The sequence below is a fragment of the Bos indicus x Bos taurus genome, chromosome 5 (genome assembly GCF_003369695.1).
Source record: "Bos indicus x Bos taurus breed Angus x Brahman F1 hybrid chromosome 5, Bos_hybrid_MaternalHap_v2.0, whole genome shotgun sequence".
Classification (NCBI taxonomy): Eukaryota; Metazoa; Chordata; class Mammalia; order Artiodactyla; family Bovidae; genus Bos; species Bos indicus x Bos taurus.
In genome coordinates this window covers 80,546,024-80,564,297 of record NC_040080.1, presented here as the reverse complement: position 1 = coordinate 80,564,297, position 18,274 = coordinate 80,546,024, and positions in this window count along the sequence as shown.

The window sequence follows — 18,274 nt, the reverse complement described above, 5'->3', positions numbered from 1 at the left end:
CCCCTGCCCTTACACACATTAATGAATATATGGAAGAAATAAATATTAACCTTTGATTTTAATCACGTTAGACCTTAGGCTAAGTAAATTCTTTCCTTAATTAAAACCCACTACACCCTCACTCTATAGGAATGTAATTTTATCTGGTACTTTCAGAAGGTGGAGTCTTTTTTAAGAATAATCACCCCTGGAGAAATAAGTGTCCTCGTTGACTGACCGCTGTCACAAGGAGAGGGTCATAAATTGTCAGCAGGCCCCCTGGCCAGAAGATGATGTAACACCCCTAAGACCTCTGTATACATTTGTATGAAGCACCTGACTTTGATAAAAGTCAGGACTGCTGACCCCGCGTGACTTTTGCATAACATCTCAGTGTATAAACGTAGACCATGGAAAATAAAGAATGGGGATCAGTTTCTCGAAATACTGGTCTCCCCATGTCGCTCTCTCTCTCAAACTCTGGCTGAGTTTCCATCTGGAGCGTGGAGCCTGCCATGCTTACTAATTATGCCTGGGCTTTTAAGATACGACTGGGGAGGCCTCAGTGTCTCCTCTCCTTTGGGAGAACGGAAGGATGCCTGCGTCCTACGTAAGTGGTGCAAGCTTCTTGTCTTGAAGTTTTATTGGTCTCCCGCGTAAACCAAGCTACTCAGCCTCTTTTCTCCACTGAATTTTCCTACTGAGCTATCCTCATTCTATTACTCTTTACATCTCTGCTGCTGCTGCTAAGTCACTTCAGTCATGTCCGACACTGTGTGACCCCAGAGACAGAAGCCCACCAGGCTCCCCCGTCCCTGGGATTCTCCAGGCAAGAACACTGGAGTGGGTTGCCATTTCCTTCTCCAATGCAAGAAAGTGAAAAGTGAAAGTGAAGTCGCTCAGTCGTGTCCGACCCTCAGCGACCCCATGGACCTCCGTCCATGGGATTTTCCAGGCAGGAGTACTGGAGTGGGGTGCCATTCCCTTCTCCACTGAAGCTATTGTATCCTGATCCTTGCTGATGCCGTCCCCGCTTCGAACTCCCTGGATTAGCCGGGGCTGGACCTCGGCAACTAGTCATTGGACTTAGAACTTAACCTGATTCAGGATGACCTCTTCTTAACTTGAATATAGCTGCAAAGGTCCCATGTAGACAAATAAGGTCACATTCACAGCTATCTTGTGTTAGGACTCCAGCATACCTTTGTTGTTGCTGCTGTTTAGTCACCCAGTCATGTCCGATTCTTTGCAATCCCATGGACTGCAGCACACCAGGCCTCCCTGTCCCTCACCATCTCTAGTTTGCCCAACTTCCTGTTCTTTCCATCGGTGATGCTGTCCAGGCATCTCATCCTCTGATACCTTCTTCTCCTGCCCTCAATCTTTCCCGGCATCAGGGACTTTTCCAGTGAGTTGTCTATTTGCATCAGATGCTTCAGCTTCAGCATCGATCCTTCCAGTGAATACTCAGGGTTTATCTCCCTTAAAATTGACTGGTTTGATCTCCTCGAGGCTGCAGTCCATGGGGTTGCTAAGAGTCGGACACGATTGAGCGACTTCACTTTTATTTTTCACTTTCATGCATTGGAGAACGAAATGGCAACCCTCCAATGTTCTTGCCTGGAGAATCCCAGGACGGGGGAGCCTAGTGGGCTGCCATCTTTGGGGTCGCACAGAGTCGGACATGACTGAAGTGACTTAGCAGCGGCAGCAGCTTCTTTATGGTCCAGCTCTCACAACCCTATGTAACCACTGGGAGGACCATAGCCTTGATTATATGGACCTTTGTTGGCAGAGTAATACCTCTGCTTTTCAACGCACTGTCTAGATTTGTCATTGCTTTCCTGCCAAGAGCAATTGTCTTCTGATTTCATGGTTGCAATCACTGCTTACAGTGATTTTGCAGCCCCAGAAGAGGAAATCTGTCACTACTTCCACCTTTCCCCCTGCTATTTGCGATGCAGTAATGGGGCCAGATGCCATGATCTTAGTTTCTTTATTTATTTTTGGTCTTAAGCCAGCTCTTTACTCTCCTCCTTCATACTCATCAAGAGGCTCTTTAGTTCCTCTTCACTTTCTGCCATTAGAGTGGTATCATCTGCATATCTGAGGTTGTTGATGTTTCTCCCACCTATCTTGCTTCCAGGTTTTAACTCATCTAGCCCAGCATTTCTCATGATGTGCCCAGAGTACAGGTTAAACAAACAGGGTGACAGCAGATAGCCCTGTCCGTACTCCTTTCTCAATCTTGAAGCAATCAGTTGTTTCAAACAGAGTTCTAGCTCTTGCTTCTTGACGTGCATATGGGTTTCTCAGGAGACAGGGAGATGGTCTTATATTCCCATCTCTCTAAGAGCTTTCCACAGTTTATCATGATCCACACAGTCAGAGGCTTTAGCATAGTCGATGTAACAGAGATAGATGCTTTTCTGAAATTTCCTTGCCTTATCTATAATCCAGCCAATGCTGGCAATTTGATCTCTAGTTCCTCTTCCTTTTCTAAACCCAGCTTGGACATCTGGAAGTTCTTGGTGCTCATAGTGCTGAAGCCTACAATGCAAGATTTTAAGCATGACCTTACTAACATGAGAGAGGAGTGCCAATGTCTGCAGTTTTTAGCACATTCTTTGGTACTAGCCTTCTTGGGAATTGGGATGAGGATTGACCTTTTCCAGTCCTGTGGCCACTAATGGGTCTTCCAAATTTACTGACATAAAGAATGCAAAACCTTGATGGCATCATTTTTTAGGGATTTAAATAGTTCTGCTGGAATTTCATTGCATCCATTAGCTTTATTAACATCAGTGCTTCTTAAGGATCACTTGCCTTCACACTCCAGAATGTCTGGCTCTGGATGACTAACCATCATAGTAATCCAGTTGAATAAGGTATTTTTTGTATAGATCTTCCATGTATTCTTTCCATCTCTTCTTGATCTCTTCAGCATCTATTAGGTCTCTACCATTTTTATCCTTTATTGTGCCCATCTTTGGGCAAAGTGCTCCCTTGATGCTTCCAATTATCCTGAAGAGATTGCTAGTCTTTCCCTTTTTGTTGTTTCTTCTATTATTAAGCATTGTTCATTGAAGATCTTCTTGTCTCTTCTAGCTATTTTTTGGAACTCTGCATTTAATTGGATGTACCTTTCCCTCTCCCCCTTGCTTTTCGCTTCTGTTCATTCTTCTGCTATTTGTACAACCTCCTCAGCTCACCATTTTCCCTTCTTGCTTTTCTTTTCCTTTGAGATGGTTTTGTTCACCGCCTCCTGTACTATATTATGGACCTCTGTCCATAGTTCTTCAGACACACTGTTAGCTAGATCTAGTTCCTTAAATCTATTCATTATCTCTATTGCAAAGTGTTACAAGATTTGATTTAAGTCATACCTGGCTGGCTTATTGTTTTTCCCAGTTTTCTTTAGTTTAAGTCTGAATTTTGTTATGAAAAGCATACCTTTACAGGTAAACAATTTTACCCACATCTTATACCAAGCATACTAGCCACACAGAGATATAATCAACTTCAAGCTCCTTATTTTACTTTAATTGATATGTTTTTCTAACTTCCAGCAAAGAAAGGAAAATAAAAGGTTTTGTGAACCTTCAACAGAAATTTAATATATCAAACATCATGTCATCTGAACGTGAGTTTTAAAGGAGGTTTCTGTTTTCCTTATACTGAATATTACCTAATTTTTATGAGTATCTTTTCGATTTTGCCAATTAATTTATGTAAATTTAACAACTTATGAACAAGTATAAAAGGATCAATCTTGGCTTCTCCTCACTTTACAGATAAGAAATATGGAGAAAACATTTAGCGTATTTTAGAAAACACTAAATTATAAATCTACTTCCTTACTCATGATGAAAAGTAAGCTAGCTGCTAAGGCCAGAATATAAGGTTTACTTTGGAAACTTCCACTAATGTCTTTTTATCTGAAAACCCAATTCATGAGTCATGCTAGTATTCCTTTGAGGCAGAATGAAAATGTTTATTATAGCTATAAGTGGTTCAGGCCAAAATGACATGTATACCACAAAATAAATTGAAGGGATCCTAATAAAAATCTCTGTGTAACAGATCTTAAAAGTGCAAATACTTCCTATTTTGAATATTACCCAGAAGATAGTCCCTTGCTGCTACTGTCACTAATCCAAAAAAATTAGTCTTAAATTAGCTAACTCATTTCTCTTTATATCTGTTTTATTCTTTAGTTCCTCAAAGAAAGAAATATACCTATGCATACATTCTTCCTGATTTTTAAAAATTCTGTATCAAACAACATCTAATTTTGTGCTTCAAAAAGACCTAGCATTTTTGCTTCTTATATGTAAAAACACTAAATATCTAATTATCAAATTGAGATGTTTCAGTATTGATATATTTAGTTGCTCTTTCCTGAATGTTCACATTGAATATTTCTATATCTCATAATATTGTACTTAAAGCTTGCTCTCAACCCTCATTTTGCTTTGAATTCCAGGCACAAGTTAGGGTTTCCACAAGAACATTTTAAGTTCCTTAAACAGGCACTGTGACCTATTTGACTTTGTGTCAATAGACTGGCACATAATAGATGGCTGGTAAGTGGTTTTTTGACTTAAGGAATGACACTGCTATGGTAATAATAGAATAATTGCCTGTAGCTACAAAACGCCCTCTTAATTCTTTGAGTTTAGAGATGGGGTGTGCAGAGTGTATCTTCTTACACATCTACAGACTTGTTCAGAAATGCCTTTGGCATGACTTTTAAACTCAGAGGCACCTAGAATGGTTCATATTTTAAATAAAATATATTCTGTTTCAATCAGGATCCAGGCAGGAGACAAACAGTGCACTCAAATGAGATGACTGGAGAGAGTTTAAGGAAGATAACATTTAGAAAGGCTTGGGCAGAGGTAAGAGAATGAAACAAGGTTTTGTGGCTGAGGCTGGGGAGAGGGCAGGTATCACCTCTGAGCCTCAGCAGGCAAAAGAAGGAGCAGTGGCAGAAACCTGAGGAAGCTTCCCAGGAAAGAACATGTATGATCTGAGTCCACAATGGGAGAGTCAGAGAGCCTGGTGAATAAACACCTACCTTCCCACTCCCCTACTTCTGGGTCTCTTGTTGGGACCTTTACAGGCCAGACCTAGCTGGAAGCCAGAGGACATGCAGTCTATAGATGGTGACAAAATACACTGGAAAGGGGGGAACAAAAGCAACTATTAAGGGACAGATTGTCAATCCATAGTAGAGTTTCTTTCTTTCTTTCTTTCTTTTTTTTTTTTTTTTGATGTATAGCCTAAACAAAAGGATATCAAGGAAAACTTTTTATACTTCTCTAGAGGATATTTTTTTTAGTGAACATAGTAAAGGTCTAGAATTTAAGCTAGGGACAACTTAGGTATTTTCTAGGCCAGAATATATAAAATTAATATTTTTGAGAATTGATCCATTCAATATGTATGTAGAGTGTGTTTGGCCTTGAAGTACAAAATGAAGCAGGGAAAAGGTTAACAGAGCTTTGCCAAGAGAATGTGCTGGTCATAGCAAACACTGTCTTCCAACAACAAGAGACAACTATACACATGGACATCACCAGATGGTTAATACTGAACTCAGATCGATTATATTCTTTTTAGCCAAAGATGGATAAGCTCTATACAGTCAGCAAAAACAAGATCAGGACCCGACTGTGGCTCTAATCATGAACTCCTTATGGCAAAATTCAGACTTAAATTGAAGAAAGTAGGGAAAACCACTAGACCATTCAGGTATGACCTAAATCAGATCCCTTATGATTATACAGTGGAACTGACAAATATTCAATGGATTCCACCTGACAGAGTGCCTGTAAAACCATGAATGGAAGTTCATACCATTGTACAGGAGGTGATGATTAAAACCATGTCAAAGAAAAAGAAATGCAAAAAAGTCAAAATGGTTGTCTGAGGAGGCCTTACAAATAGCTGTGAAAAGAAGAGAAGCCAAAGGCAAGAGAAAAAGAAAGATATATCCATCTGAATGCAGAGTTCCAGAGTATAGCAAGGAGAGAGAGACAAGAAAGCCTTTCTAAGTGAACAATGCAAAAAAAAAAAAGAGGAAAACAATAGTATGGGAAAGACTACTTTCTCTTTAAGAAAATTAGAGATACCAAAGGAACATTTTATGCAAAGATGGGCAAAATAAAGGACAGAAACAGCATGGACCAAACAAGCAGAAAATATTAAGAAGAGGTAGCAGGAATACAAAGAACTACACAAAGAAGATCTTAATACCCAGATAACCACGATGGTGTGATCACTCACCTAGAGTCAGATATCAAGGAGTGCAAATTCAAGTGGGCCCTAGGAAGCATCACTACAGACAAACTAGTGGAGATGATGGAATTCCAGCTGAGCTATTTCAAATCCTAATAGATGATGCTGTGAAAGTGCTGCACTCAATGCCAGTGAATTTGGAAAACTCAGCAGTGCTCATAGGACTGAAAAAGGTCAGTTTTCATTCCAATCCCAAAAAAAGGCAATGCCAAAGTATGTTCAAAATATGGCACAATGGCACTCATTTCACATGCTAGCAAGGTAATGCTTAAAATTCTTCAAGTTAGGCTTCAACAGTATTTGAACCAAGAACTTCCAGATGTGCAAACTGGATTTAGAAAAGGCAGAGGAAACAGAGATCAAATTGTGAACATCTGTTGGATCATATAAAAAGCTAGAGAATCCAGAAAAACATCTGCTTTATTGACTATTCCAAAGCCTTTGACTGTGTGGATCACAACAAACTGTGGAAAATTCTTAAGGAGATGGGAATACCCAACCACCTTACTTGCCTACTGAGAAACCTACATGCAGGTCAAAAAGCAACAGTTAGAAAGGGCATGGAACTATGGACTGGTTCCAAATTGGGAAAAGACTACAACAAGGCTGTATATTGTCACCCTGCTTATTTAATTTATATGCAGAGTACATCATGTGAAATGCTAGATTAAATGAAGCACAAGCTGTAATCAAGATTGTGGGCAGAGATACCAGTAACCTCAGATATGAGATGACACAAGAAGAATTAAAGAGCCTCTTGATGAAGGTGAAAGAGAGTGAAATAGCTGGCTTAAAACTCAATGTTCAAAAAATGAAGATCAGGACATCCTGTCCCATTACTTCGTGGCAAATAGATGGGGAAGCAATGGAAACAGTGACAGACTATTTTCTGGGGCTCCAAAATCACTGAAGATTGTGACTGCAGTCATGAAATTAAAAGGTACTTGCTCCTTAGAAGAAAAGGAGTGACAAACCAGCAGTGTATTGAAAAACAGAGCCATCACTTTGCCTACAAAGACCTGTATTGTCAAAGCTATTGTTTTTCCGATAGTCATGTATGGACATGAAAGCTAGACAATACAAAAGGCTGAGCACTAAAGAATTGATGCCTTTAAACTGTGATGCTGGAGAAGACTCTTGAGAGTCCCTTTGACTGTAAGGAGATCAAGCCAGTCAATCCTAAAGGAAATCAGTCCTGAATATTCATTGGAAGGACTGATGCTGAAGCTGAAACTCCAATACTTTGCCCACATAATGCAAGACCTGACTCATTGGAAAAGACCCTGATGCGGGGAAAGACTGAAGACAGAAGGAGTAAGGGACAATAGAGACTGAAATAGTTGGATGGCATTACCAACTCAATGGACATGGGTTTGAGCATGCTCCAGGAGTTGGTGAAGGATAGGGAAGGCTGGCATGCTGCAGTCCATGGGGTTGCAAAGAGTCGGATACCACTGAGTGACTGAACAACAGCATCAAGAGTGTGTTACCTAGGTGCTGTGCTGGTGGTGAAAAGACAGACAAGACAGAGAGGCCCCTGCTCCACAGAGTTCACTTTTTAGAGACTGTGGACAATAATAATTAGAAAGATAAACAGGGAAACTAGAAACATCACAAAGCAAATAAACAAGGAAATAAGATGAATAATTGAGCCACTTTAGTAAACCACAGGGAAACCTCTCAGAGAACCTGAAGGAAAAGCAGAACCAAGTGCAGTGTTTTCCAGCCCTGGGTTTCTATAAACAATCAACCACTTGTGAATATTAGTGGATCCAAAATGACATTATCTTTGTTTACAAATGATTGCAACTGGTCAGAGCACATCACACATATTAAATAGGAAACTGTTGTTTTGTGAAACTGCTTTTAGTTACATAGTGCATGTCTGTGTGTGGGCTGCGTCTTTAATTAAATACTCTCCCTTTGTGGATTACAAGCTAATGCTGCAGAGCCTAATGTGACCCAGTCTGTCACCAGCCTCCACCCTCCAGTGCCCTTCTATTGTTCTCTTTGGAACATGTGGTTGATTAGTAGCCAACCCCTCTTTTTCAGTAACTTCTTTTCTGAACATTCTTTCTTTTTTTTTGTCCTAAATGAAACTGGCCATTTGTTACTGATGCTGCACTCCAGGCAGAACTCAAGAGTGGAGAGTTTATTTGCTTGTGTTTTCCTTCCACTTACCTGAGGGCTCAGAGAGGAGGAAAGTGTGCATCTTATTTGCCTCCTCCATGCTGCTTCCAAGTTGCCTCCATCCTTCCCTTTCAAATGCACAGATTCTTTGAAGTTTATGCCAAGAAATTTTATCAACTGCACCCTCCTCAGAGTATCACCAGCCAGTCTCCAATCACTCCCCTTTCATTCAGGTTGACTGGAGTCTTTGCTCCCTTTCTTCTTCACCACATTTACTCTGGGGTAGTTCTTGCTGATTCAGTATTTACTTAGATAATCTGTCTAATCCCTTGGCTTCTTAATTGTTTGGCCTCACTTGCATTTTTTTTTTCTTTAACTTTATCTCATTTATCAAGACCCACAGTTTTAACTTGACATTTATAACTTTCAAAAGCTCAAACTCTGCCAGAATTTATATTTCAATCCCTAGACTTCTACCTATTTAACTTACTTATTCCAGTTCTCCTACTCCAGTGACTCTTTGTCCTTCTTGAGACTTTTAATTCTTTACTTCTTTTTCTTATGTCAACCATATCCCTCTAATTCTCATTGCTATGGTTACACAGCTTAGATTTCACGGCCAATAATCAAAATTACTTAATTGAAAAAACCCATAACTATCATGCATCTCTCTCCTTCATTCAATTCATGTGTGGAAAAGCTCCACCTCTGGCAAATCCCAGCTATTCCTCTATGAATACTTGAACAAATAAATATTACTGGAAAAAAACACAACTGACCTCACCTTATATTCATGACCATAGATCTCAAGGGGGTGAGAGAGTCATTTGCTAGGCAGGTTGATAAGGAGTCTAGGGGTCCCCAAGGAGAGAGGGGTCTGAAATTCTCAAGGAAGAAGAAAGGACAAACTTTTTTTCTTTCTCCACATTCCTTAGGATTATATAACAATAATGTATCCTGCCTAAGGACAGTCTTTGGATTCAACCTTCTGTTATCTTAAAATGTTAATTATGGGAGTAGACCTGGTCTTTACAAGGATGTATCTTGACTGAGGACAGTGTTATCTTAAAATGTAAATTACGGGAGTAGGTCTGATGAGGTCTTTACAACCTCCAGATATTCTTTGGATTATATAACTTCATTGTTAACACTAGCAAGCGGGTACTCTTTCTGCCCCCTTCTGATGCCTATGTCAGAAGCTTTCTCTATCTCCTTTATACTTTAATAAAACTTTATTACACAAAAGCTCCGAGTGATCAAGCCTCGTCTCTGGCCCCGGATTGAATTCTTCTCCTCCGGGGGCCAAGAATCCCGGTGTATTCGCATGATTCAACAACAACCTTTCAGGAGGACTCAACTTTGATCAGGAATCATACATTCTACCCTGGTATGTTTGTTCTCCTATTCTCTAAAATAATTATTTCATACTACCTTCTTTTCCTAAAGCTCCAACACTCCACCTTCTTTCTTACTCTTAGCTAATGCCCTCAAGATGAAAACAGGATAAGGCAGGAACACCTACACCTTCATAGCCCCAAATCTATCATTTTCATCATTTTCCTACCATAGCATGCTGTGCTTATTTCCCCACCACAATTGTTGAGGTACCTCTACTCAACAAAGGTCTCTTCACTCACTCCCTTGTCTCATTCCCTACCAGTGTCTTAAGATCCTCACTCCTGCAACTATCTCCCCTCCCTTACGCATCATCTGTTTCACTGTCTTTACTGTTCAATGGATTCATTCTCATCAATACAGTCATATTGTGGGAATTTACTCCTTAAGTTCTTCCTACCTATTTCTGGTCTCTTTAACAACAGAATTTTGAAGAGTTGTGTCAATTCAATTCCTCCAGTAAATCATTTCCTGTTCTCTCCTCAAATTGCTCCCATAGGGCATCTGTCTTCATCACTGTCCTGACACTGATACTGTTAATAAATTAGTCTTCAACATTTCAAAACTTAGTTTTATGCATGTTCTCATCTTACTCAACTTCTCATCTTAATCAACTTCTCATCTTACTCAACTTCCCTGACTATTCAACATAGAGAAATACTCCCTCTTTCTTGAAACCCTTTCTTCTCTTGGCTTCTGAAATATCACACTCTAGTGTTTTCATTCTAGAACACTGGTAACCTTTCTCAGTTTTCTTTGAAGACTTTTCTCTTTGTCTTAATCTATAACTGTCTGGGCTTTTGCTTCTATCTATACTTTTTTTTTTTTTTTTTAAGGTGATATCTTCCAGCTCAGGGCTTTAAATACTACATATATGATCAGATTCAGTTTTCTAATTGCTCATTTGACCTATCCACCTGGATGTCTCATCAGATCAGATCAGTCGCTCAGTTGTGTCTGACTCTTTGCAACCCCATGAATCGCAGCACGCCAGGCCTCCCTGTCCATCACCAACTCACGGAGTTCACTCAGACTCACGTCCATCGAATCAGTGATGCCATCCAGCCATCTCATCCTCTGTCATCCCCTTCTCCTCTTGCCCCTAATCCCTCCCAGCATCAGAGTCTTTTCCAATGAATCAACTCTTCCCATGAGGTGGCCAAAGTACTGGAGTTTCAGCTTTAGCATCATTCCTTCCAAAGAAATCCCAGGGCTGATATCCTTTAGAATGGACTGGTTGGATCTCCTTGCAGTCCATGGGACTCTCAAGAGTCTTCTCCAACACCACAGTTCAAAAGCAGCAATTCTTCAGCGCTCAGCCTTCTTCACAGTCCAACTCTCACATCCATACATGACCACTGGAAAAACCATAGCCTTGACTAGATGGACCTTTGTTGGCAAAGTAATGTCTCTGCTTTTGAAAATGCTATCTAGGTTGGTCACAACTTTCCTTCCAAGGAGTAAGCGTCTTCTAATTTCATGGCTGCAGTCACCATCTGCAGTGATTTTGGAGACCAGAAAAATAAAGTCTGACACTGTTTCCACTGTTTCCCCATCTATTTCCCATGAAGTGATGGGACCGGATGCCATGATCTTCGTTTTCTGAATGTTGAGCTTTAAGCCAACGTTTTCACTCTCCTCTTTCACTTTCATCAAGAGGCTTTTTAGTTCCTCTTCACTTTCTGCCATAAGGGTGGTGTTATCTGCATATCTGAGGTTATTGATTTTTCTCCTGGCAATCTTGATTCCAGCTTGTGTTTCTCCCAGTCCAGCATTTCTCATGATGTACTCTGCATATAAGTTAAATAAACAGGGTGACGATATACAGCCTTGATGAACTCTTTTTCCTATTTGGAAACAGTTTGTTGTTCCATGTCCAGTTCTAACTGTTGCTTTCTGACCTGCATACAAATTTCTCAAGAGGCATATCAGGTGGTCTGGTATTCCCATTTCTTTCAGAATTTCCCACAGTTTATTGTGATCCACACAGTCAAAGGCTTTGGCATAGTCAATAAAGCAGAAATAGATGTTTTTCTGGAACTCTCTTGCTTTTTCCATGATCCAGTGGATGTTGGCAATTTTATCTCTGGTTCCTCTGTCTTTTCTAAAACCAGCTTGAACATCAGGAATTTCACGGTTCACATATTGCTGAAGCCTGGCTTGGAGAATTTTGAGCATTACTTTACTAGCGTGTGAGATGAGTGCAATTGTGCAGTAGTTTGAGCATTCTTTGGCATTGCCTTTCTTTGGGATTGAAAGGAAAACTGAGCTTTTCCAGTCCTGTGGCCACTGCTGAGTTTCCCAAATTTGCTGGCATATTGAGTGCAGCACTTTCACAGCATCATCTTTCAGGATTTGGAATAGCTCCACTGGAATTCTATCACCTCCACTAGCTTTGTTTGTAGTGATGCTTTCTAAGGCCCACTTGACTTCACATTCCGGGATGTCTGGCTCTAGGTCAGTCATCACACCATCGTGATTATCTGGGTCGTGAAGCTCTTTTTTGTACAGTTCTTCTGTGTATTCTTGCCACCTCTTCTTAATATCTTCTGCTTCTGTTAGGTCCATACCATTTCTGTCCTTTATCTTTGCATGAAATGTTCCTTTGGTATCTGTGATTTTCTTGAAGAGATCTCTAGTCTTTCCCATTCTGTTGTTTTCCTCTATTTCTTTGCATTGATTGCTGAGGAAGGCTTTCTTATCTCTTCTTGCTATTCTTTGGAACACTGCATTCAGATGCTTATATCTTTCCTTTTTTCCTTTGCTTTTCACTTCTCTTCTTTTCACAGCTATTTGTAAGGCCTCCCCAGACAGCCATTTTGCTTTTTTGTATTTCTTTTCCATGGGGATGGTCTTGATCCCTGTCTCCTGTACAATGTCACGAACCTCATTCCATAGCTCATCAGATCTAGGCCCTTAAATCTATTTCTAACTTCCACTGTATAATCATAAGGGATTTGATTTAAGTCATACCTGAATGGTCTAATGGTTTTCCCTACTTTCTTCAATTTAAGTCTGAATTTGGTAATAAGGAGTTCATGGTCTGAGCCACAGTCAGCTCCTGGTCTTGTTTTTGCTGACTGTATAGAGCTTCTCCATCTTTGGCTACAAAGAATATAATCAATCTGATTTCGGTGTTGACCATCTGGTGATGTCCATGTATAGAGTCTTCTCTTGTGTTGTTGGAAGAGGGTGTTTGTTATGACCAGTGCACTTTCTTGGCAAAACTCTATTAGTCTTTGCCCTGCTTCATTCCGTATTCCAAGGCCAAATTCGCCTATTACTCCAGGTGTTTCTTGACTTCCTACTTTTGCATTCCAGTCCCCTATAATGAAAAGGACCTCCTTTTTGGGTGTTAGTTCTAAAAGGTCTTGTAGGTCTTCATGGAACCGTTCAACTTCAGCTTCTTCAGCCTTACTGGTTGGGGCATAGACTTGGATTACTGTGATACTGAATGGTTTGCCCCGGAAACGAACAGAGATCATTCTGTCTTTTTTGAGATTGCATCCAGGTACTGCATTTCAGACTCTTTTGTTGACCATGATGGCTATTCCATTTCTTCTGAGGGATTCCTGCCCGCAGTAGTAGATATAATGGTCTTCTGCGTTAAATTCACCCACTCCAGTCCATTTCAGTTCGCTGATTCCTAGAATGTCGACATTCAATCTTGCCATCTCTTGTTTGACCACTTCCAATTTGCCTTGATTCATGGACCTGACATTCCAAGTTCCTATGCAATATTGCTCTTTACAGCATCGGACCTTGCTTCTATCACCAGTCACATCCACAGCTGGGTATTGTTTTTGCTTTGGCTCCATCCCTTCATTCTTTTTGGAGTTATTTCTCCACTGGTCTCCAGTAGCATATTGGGCACCTACTGATCTGGGGAATTTCTCTTTCAGTATCCTATCATTTTGCCTTTTCATACTGTTCATGGGGTTCTCAAGGCAAAAAAAAACTGAAGTGGTTTGCCATTCCCTTCTCCAGTGGACCACATTCTGTCAGATCTTTCCACCATCACCTGCCCATCTTAGGTTGCCCCATGGGCATGGCTTAGTTTCATTGAGTTAGACAAGGCTGTGGTCCTAGTGTGATTAGATTGACTAGTTTTCTGTGAGTATGGTTTCAATGTGTTTGCCTTCTGATGCCCTCTTGCAACACCTACTGTCTTACTTGGGTTTCTGTTACCTTGGGCGTCGGGTATCTCTTCACGGCTGCTCCAGCAAAGTGCAGCCATTGCTCCTTACCTTGGACGAGGGGTATCTCCTCACCGCTGCCCTTCCTGACCTTCAACGTGGGATAGCTCCTCTAGGCCCTCCTGCATCTGCTCAGCCATGGCTCCTTGGACATGGGGTTGGTCCTCCCGGCCACCGCCCCTGGCCTCGGATGTCTCATAGGCATCTCAAATTTGGAGTAGTCAAAACAGAACTCTTAATTCACCCCCACTAAACTCCAGATCTGTTTTTTTTCACAGTCATATGCATTTCAGAAAATTTGCATCTTCAATTACTTAAATATTTAATCCAAAAGCCAAGGAATTATTCTTGCTTAATCTTTTTTCTTCATCTTTTATCTCTAATCTATTACCAAGCTTTTTTTTTTTTCCCCTATCCCTTCTTTCTTACATCTACATTAGTAATAGTCTGGTGAGAAGAGTTTTCATTTTCTTTAACTTGGGCTATTTTAGGTTATCTGTGACCTGATTTCCTTGCTTCCCTCTTTCCTTACTAGAATCCACTTTCCAAGTTAAAGCAATATTTATTAGAACTTAAGTCAGCATATTATTGGCCTACTTACTATGCTTTAATGGTTTATGATTGAATTTAAAATAGAATTCCAAATCCTTAACCTGGCACAAAGATCCTATCTCATCTGGTCCCTGTTTCTTCTCTATCTCACTCTTAATCTTCTTGACTTCAGTCTCTAAGCTCCAATCACTCTGACCTTCTTTCTGTGCCTTTATGTGCTAAATTTACTCCCTCCTGTATTCTCAGCTTCAGAAGTTCCTCCCCACAGTTTCATGAGTTTTTCTTGTCACTAAATCTTAGTTTAGATGAAACTTCATTATAGACATCTTCTCTGAACCCCTAATCCAAATTAATCCCCAATACATTTTTTTCCACATTCCCTTGATTTACTGCACTGAAGTCTTAATCACTGTCTGATGTCTTCTTGTTTCTCGATTATTTTTGCATTAGGCTTTGGTTTCATGATAGCAGGACCTGCATTTTATTCTTTACGCTCTTGCTCTCTGAATTTCACAATGCTTCCCATATCATAATTATGTAATACATTTTGTTGTATGAATAAATGAATCAGGGCTTTCTCTGTTTCCAGACTGGTCCATGTTCTCTTCATGGTTTCATGCTTTTCTTTGTTTCTCTTCTCCACATAGCAGATCTAGTAGAGAAACTCATAAAGTTTAGGTTTAATAACTTAAAATATCTCTTTCTAGCTCTCTCTCTAAGCCAAATTCTAAATTCTAGTGGAAGGGATGCTTATGTATTCATCTTGGATCAGGCAGCACTCTGGTCTAATGAGTTATAATCAGGAGTGCATAATTATAGACATGGAGTATAAATATAGATGCTGGAGGACCAACTACTATGGATGAGAAGTGTCAGCAGAGAGAGTTGTTAATAAAGGATTCATTATATATAGGGTAGACATACTCCAAATGTCTTTGTGATGCAAGCAAAGTTTCTTTATGGCTCATGTCTCCATTCCTGTTGTGTCATCTGTCTGGCATGCCTCTGTTTGACACAACTGCTCCTTCTCCAACTATACCTACACAGCCTTGTCGGACCTTGATGACTGAGAGCTAACATTCTCAATGGGTCTTGTTTGTGTTAGTTGATCCAATATCTGGACTGCCTTTGAAGCTTATGAGTGAAGTCACTCAGTCATGTCTGACTCTTTGCGACCCCATGGATTGTAGCTTAACCAGGTGCCTCCATCCATGGGACTTTCCAGGTAAGAATACTGGAGTGGGTTGCCATTTCCTTCTCCAGGAGATCTTCCTGAACCAGGGATTGAATCCAGGTCTCCCACATTGTAGGCAGACGCTTTACCATCTGAGCCACCAGGGAAGATCCAAGCTTATACCCATACCATAAGACTAATAGCTTCTCTATAGAATTTTATTAACATGTCTATCTTCCCAATTGAATATATTGCTTTTAAGGCTATGGATGATGACATAATTTTTGCATATTCATGGCTGAGCAGAGTGGAAGTTCCTAATTAATATTAGTTTTTCACATGTGGCAGAGCAAGTAGGCAGGTAGAAAATTAATTACATATAAGTGTGGTAGCAGTGAATGGAACAGTAGGATCAATGAAGAAGAATAAGAGAGGTTTAGGAAAAGGAAGTTTTTGATTTATGTATGCAAAGCTTTAGTTTCCATCACACTGGAACAGAGGCTGCATGAATGAAGTAAAAAAAGAATAGGCTGGATTTAGTGACAGAAGGAAGGAGCGTGTAGGAAACATGACAATCTTTTGCTGCCTAGCAATTGTCTCTTAACATCTACCCTAAACATTTTAGAAAAAATACCAGAAATGAGGTTGATCTATAAAATGTGTACAAAATCAGTAATATAAATTGAAAATTATAAACCATTGTTTTATGTTTTCTTCATTGGTGTGAATTGTTCTAAATTATCATGGTATATATGCAACACACTCTCATATTGCTGAAGGTAAGTTTTCTCTACTGACAGTGGACAAACTGCTGAAAAAAGTTGAATATCTATGAAATATATATTAGAATATACAGGAATATATGTTAATAAAAATAAATAACCTAATAAATGAAAAAAAAAAAAAAAACAAGGAAAAATGAAAAAGTATGTCTCTCATGAATGTCAGATCCACAAGGTCCAGCCTTTATTAGCATTGGCATTGTGTTCAAGAAAAATCTGATCAGACCACACAGCTTTGAATTTAGCTGTGACCTTTTCTATTGTGATTTTGGATAGTTTACTTAACCTCACTAAGCCTCTCATCTGTAAAATTAATTTTTGAGAGAATTAATTGAGAAAAATTTATGTAAAGGCTGTATTTGTCAAATTTGGGCAGTTGTAATAAATTCAGTTAAATTAACCTAATTAAAAAAGAAAAGAAGAGGAAAGAAAAGAACATATTGACTCATGTTACTGGGAAGTCTAGGCAGAGTTAAAACAAGAGACTTGAAAAATATTCTAGGTTTGTCTGTGGACTAAATCTCAGGTAGTCTCTGTGTGGATGAAAAGAGGGATGCTAGCAGACATCAACTTGTATTCTTATATCTCATAGTCCAAAGGGAGTTAGTTGCTCAGTCATGTCAGACTTTTTGCAATCCTATGAACTATTGCTCACTGGGCTCCTATGTCCATGGAATTCTCCAGGCAAGAATATTGGAGGGGGTAGCCTTTCCCTTCTCCAGGGTATCTTCCCTGGGTCTCTTGGGAGACCCAGAACAATTTGCACCAATGAAGAAAAAATTAAACAATGGCTTATAATTTTCAATTTATATTACTGATTTTGTACACATTTTATAGATCAACCTCACTTCAGGTATTTTTTCTAAAACGTTTAGGGTAGATGTTAAGAGACAATTGGTCTTTTCCAAGGGTCAAACCTGGGCCTATTGTATTGTAGGCAGATTTTTTTTACCATCTGAGCCACCAGGGAAGCCCAAACGGAGTTGAGATTTTTTCCTATTCATTTTTAGAAAGACTCTGATTAGCTTAGGTCTCATGACTCATCATATGTGTCCTCAGTTGTTCAGTCGTGTCTGATTCTTTGCAACCTTATGGACTGTAGCCCACCAGGCTCTTCTGTCATGGGATTCTCCAGGCAAGAATACCAGAGTGAATTACCATTCCCTTCTCCAGGGGATCTTCCTAACCCGGGGATTGAACCTGGGTCTCCTGTATCACAGGCAGACTTTTTTAGCATCTGAATCACCAGGGAAGCCCCACGAATGGAGAACAATGGGTTAAATAGTCTTCAGGGATGGGTGACACATAATTGTCAGTCTCACCAGGAAAATATGGAGGGAAAAAAGATGGTTTCCTGAAAGAAGAGATAAAGATAGACAAAAGCATATTGTTCACCATATAACAAATTGCCTTATCTATGAGAGACAGGGCTTGTAAGAGAAGATGTACATCAAGTAAGGAGAAAATGTTACCATTCTTTCCTCTGTCCCCTGTTTCCTTCTTTCTCCTCTCCTTTCTTCCCTGTAACTACTGTCCAAAGTTTTCTCTTGGGTTATTTTAGTCAAACTGCTTTTAATTGAAACATCATTTTACTTCTGTATCTCTCTATAGAAAATTTTGATAAATGAAATCCTGATTGAACCTTTACGGTGAGTCTATAGGATGGAATAGGATGGTGTGGCAAACCTCTGTGGTGCATTATCATCCTTCTATCTGGCAAACTGAAATCGAGTTACAGAAGCCAATGAGTCGTGTTTAATAAA